Source organism: Rhincodon typus, chromosome 7 (genome assembly GCF_021869965.1).
Source record: "Rhincodon typus isolate 14 chromosome 7, sRhiTyp1.1, whole genome shotgun sequence".
Lineage (NCBI taxonomy): Eukaryota > Metazoa > Chordata > Chondrichthyes > Orectolobiformes > Rhincodontidae > Rhincodon > Rhincodon typus.
In genome coordinates, this window is record NC_063338.1 from 98,059,287 (window position 1) to 98,064,543 (window position 5,257).

Below are 5,257 nucleotides of genomic sequence, written 5' to 3' on the forward strand. Positions count from 1 at the left end.
TCTGTCTTAAATACACTCAATGACCTGCCCTCCACAGCCCTCTGTGACAATGAGTTCCACAAATTCACCACCCTCTGGCTGAAGAAATTCCTCCTCATCTCAGTTCAAAAGGGTCAGCCCTTCACTCTGAGACTGTGCCCTCAGGTCCTAGTCTCTTCTCCAAGTGTGGACAACTTTTCCAGAGGGAGGTGATGGCCTAATGGTATTATCGCTGGACTGTTAATCCAGAGACCTGATAATGTTCTGGGGACCCAGGTTTGAAACCTGCCACAGCAGATAGTGGAATTTGAATTCAATAAATATCTGGAATTAAGAATCTAATGGCGACCATGAATCCATTGTCGGTTGTTGGAAAAACCCATCTGGTTCACTAATGTCCTTTAGGGAAGGAAACTGCCATCCTTACATGATCTACATGTGACTGTAGATCCACAGCAATGTGATTGACTCATAACTGCCCTCAGGGCAATTAGGGATGGGCAATAAATGCTGCCTGCTCAACGATGCCCTCATCCCGCGAATGAATGAATAAAGGAAAAAAAAAACAACTCTATCCAGGCCTCTCACTATTCTAACAGTTTCAATCAGATTCCACCTCATCCTCCATCAAGTTACAGACCCAGAGTCCTCAACAGCTCTTTATAAGTCAAGCCTTCATCCCTGCGATCATTTTTGTAAACTTCCTCTGGAACCCTTCCAACACCAGCACATCCTTCCTTATATATGGGGCTCAAAACTGCTCACAATATTCCAACTGAGGACTGACCTGATCAGGTGTACCCTAGACCTCCGTGGGAAGCTAGAGAAGCGATTGCTGGGCCCCTTGCTGAGATATTTGTATCATCGATAGCCACAGGTGAGGTGCCAGAAGGCTGGAGAGTGGCTAATGTGGTGCCACTATTTAAGAAAGGTGACAAGGAAAAGTCAGGGAACGATAGACTGGTGAGCCTGACATCGGTGGTGGGCAAGTTGTTGGAGGGAATCCTGAGGGACAGGATTTATATGTATTTGGAAAGGCAAGGACTGATTAGGGACCGTCAACATGGCTTTGTGCTTTTTTTGGAGAAGTCACGGATAGGATTGATGAGGGCAGAGCGGTGGGTGTGACATTTATGGACTTCAGTAATGCATTCGATAAGGTTCCTCATGGTAGACTCGTTAGCGAGGTTAGATCACATGGAATACCGGGGCAACCAGCCATTTGGATACAGAACTAGCTCAAAGGTAGAAGACAGAGGGTGGTGGTGGAGGGTTGCTTTTCAGACTGGAGGCCTATGACCAGCGGTGTGCCGCAAGGATCGGTGCTGGGTCCACTGCTTTTTGTCATTTATATAAATGACTTGGATGTGAACAGAGCACATATAGTTAGTAGGTGTGCAGGTGATACTAAAATTGGAGGTGTAGTGGGCAGCGAAGAAGGTTACCTCAGGGTACAACAGGACCTTGATCAGATGGGCCAATGTGCCAAGGAGTGGCAGATGGAGTTTAATTTAGATAAATGTGAAGTGCTGCATTTTGTAAAAGCAAATCAGGACAGGACTTATACACTTAATGGTAAGGTCCTGGGAAGTGTTGCTGAACAAAGAGACCTTGGGGTGCAGGTTCATAGTACCTTGAAAGTGGAGTAGCAGGTAGACAGGATAGCCATTATTGGTCAGTGCATTGAGTATAGGAGTTGGGAGGTCATGTTGCGGCTGTACAGGACATTGGTTAGGCCACTTTTGGAATAATGTGTGCAATTCTAGTCTCCCTGCCATAGGAAAGAGGTTGTGAAAGTTGAAAAAGGGTTCAGAAAGTATTCACAAGGATGTTGCCAGTGTTGGACTGTTTGAGTTATAGGGAGAGGCTGTATAGGCTGGGGCTATTTTCCTTGAAATGTTGGAAGCTGAGGGGTGACCTGAAAGAGGTTTATAAAATCGTGAAGTGCATGGATAGGTTGAATGACCAAGGTCTTTTCCCCAGGGTGAGGGAGGCCAAAACTAGAGGGCATAGGTTTAAGGTGAGCGGGGAAAGATTTAAAAGGGACCTGAGGGGCAACTTTATCACACAAAGGGTGGTGTGTGTATGAAATGAGCTGCCAGAGGAAGTGGTGGAGGCTGGTACAGTCACAACATCTAAAAGTTATCTGGATGGGAATATGAAGACAAGGGTTTGGAGGGATATGGGTCAAATGCTGGCAAATGAGACTAGATTAATTTAGGATATCTGGTGGGCATGGACAAGTTGGACCGAAGGGTCTGTTTCCATGCTATGCATCTCTATGACTTTATAACCAGAGCCGTATACAGCCTCAGCAGTACATCTCTGCCCTTGTATTCTAGCTCTCTTGAAATGAATGTTAACATTGCATTTGCCTTCCTAACTGTCAACTGAACCTTCATGTTAACCTTCAGAGAATCCTGAACACTGACTCCTAAGTCCCTTTGTGCTTCAGATTTCAGAAACCCCCATTTAGAAAATAACCTCCCTACTTTGCATTCAATTCCCCTCCCAATAAAATACAATATTTTATTCGCTTTTCTGATTCCATGCTGTACCTGCAGACTAACCTTCCATGATTCCTGCACTATTGATGTCAGGCTGAGGGGGCTATAATTCACTGCTTTCTCTCTATCTCCCTTTTAAACAGTCAGGTTACATTAACCACCCTCCAATCTGCAGGAACTGTTCCAGAGGCTATAGAATTTTGGAAGATGACCACCAACGCATCCTTTATTTCTAGGGCCACTTTCTTAAGTACTCTGGGATCTAGGTTATAAGGATCTGGGCTTTTATTGGCCTTTAATTCCATAAATTTACCCAGCATCATTTTGCTACAAATAAAGATTTGTTTCAGTTCCTCCCTCTCACTAAACCCTGTGTGCTCCATCGTTTTTGTCTTCACAAAGTAAGCTGCAAACAAAATTTGGTCTGCCATCTGTTTGTTGTCCCCTGTTTCTGACAGAAAGGGATATGATGTTGAACCTTAGCAATACAATAAACATTAATCACCAACTAGATACAAAAAGTTAGGAAATGCAAAAGCAAACAGAGCACCTTTCTCTCTTTCTTTCCCACTCTCTTAGTCACCCAGCTGCCAATATTCTGTTGTACACTGCACTGAACTGCTCGTTTTTTATGCTTCAGGTGTCCCAGTTAGAGGAGAACTGGTTTTAATTGATTGATATTGTCACGTGCACTGAGGTACAGTGCAAAGCTTTGTTTACGAGCGGTACAGGCAGATCATAGTAAGCAAGGATGTACAGATCAAAAAGATGTAGACAGAGCCATACGGGTTACATTGCACAGGGCGTGCGCTGGACAAAATCAATGTTAGCAAGATCAGTGTTATTTGAGGCTAGGGAGTCCATTCACCAGTCTGATAATGGCTGGGAAGAAGCTGTTCCTGTACCTGCTCGTGTGTGTTCAGGCTTCTGTACCTTCTGCCTGATGGAAGAGGCTGTAGGAGATCATTACCAGGATCCCAGCTTTGCCAACGTTGAGAGAGAAGTTATTCTCATTGCACCACATCACCAAGTCCTCTCTCTCCCTTCTGTATTTTGGCAAAACTAAAGAACAGATCATTGACTTCAGAAAGAAAGGAGCAGAATATGCCCCCTCTACATCAATGGCACTGAGATTGAAAGGGTGGAGAGTGTCAAGTTTCTCAGAATGCCAATACCCGATGACCTTTCCTGGATTTCCCATGTAGATGTGACAGTCAAGAAGGCACAACAACGCCTCTTCTTCCTCAGGCGGCTCAGGAAATTTGGCCATGTCCATAAGGTCCCTCACCAACTTCTACAGATGCCCCATTGAAAGCATACTGTCCGGGTGCATAACGGCCTGGTACGGAAACTGCTCTGCCCAGGACCGTAAGAAACTACAGAAGGTGGTGTGCACAGCCCAGACCATCACGGAAGCCAACCTTCCATCCATGGACTCCATTTACATGGCTCGCTGCTGTGGAAAGACAGCCAACATCAAAGACCCATCACACCCCGGTAATGACCTCCTACAGCCTCTTCTGTCAGGCAGAAGGTACAGAAACCTGAACACACGCACCAGCAGGTTCAGGAACAGCTTCTTCCTGGCTGTTATCAGACTGTTGAATGGATTTCTAGCCTCAAACAATACTGATCTTACTAACATTGATCTCGCCTAGCGCATGCCCTGTGCAATGTAACCGGTATGCCTCTGTCTAAGTCTGGTTTTAATGGCTTCTTGAATGAACAAATCCCAACTTTTGGAATCTGTTACGGAAGTGATGCGTCAAATAGTCTCTCTCTATTGTGTAAAATTTCTATTATTCTGACTGGCCTTCTGGAAGAGACTTTGTGAAAATTCTGCTTAAGTTTGGATGATAGAATGATGCAGCAGTCTCGAAGGGCTGAATGGCCCACTGCTGCTCTTAATTCAGATGTTTGTCTGAATTTTATAATTTATACTGACTGTGGATATTCATTGCCAACTATAAATAAAATTAGAGTTGTGCAAAAAGATTAACTGACAGCATTGTCTGCTCAAAGAAGGACAATCACAGTGCCTCCAGACTCTCCACATTCTCTGAACTCCCTCATCCCGGGTCCCATCCAAGTGAATCCCCTCCACATCCTCCGCAAGACCCTGACATCCTTCCAAAAGTACAGGCTCCACAATCGAACAAAATCTCCCCAAGTTAGGGCCATGCACAGCAGATTGTTGGCTATACTGATGCTTACAAACAAGCACAGCATTATGGAAATTGTCACGTTTAGAGTTTGTGAAGACATGACTGAGAGATATTTACATTGATGTCAACACTGTTAACCTGCTTTCAAATTCTCCCACCAGCTGATCCCAAGAATACCTGTGGCCGTGAAATTTGTAAATGTGATAAGCAGCTGGTGGATTGCTTTTCCAAAGCTAGTTATGATCCTGAGCTGAGGGGCATCAATAAAGCTGAGAAGTGTAAGCCCTAAGCAGACAGCACTGTGCAGCCCTAACAGGTCAGGCGTTTGGTGCAGGTTTTACTGAAGGAGACACAGACAGATTCACCAAGCTCGGAGAAAAGCCAAAGGAGGACACACAGCAGCAAAAACCAACATCGTCCACATCTCAATGTTCAAGATGAATCATATGGAATATCCCGTGGAGAGAGGCAGCAGAGAAAGAGATGGATGCAAAGTGGAAATGGGTCTGATCCAACAAAACACTCTCCATCGATACATATCCCCATATCCCTCAGTCCCTACCCTCTCCCCATCTCCCTCAATCCCTACCCTCTCCTCATATACCT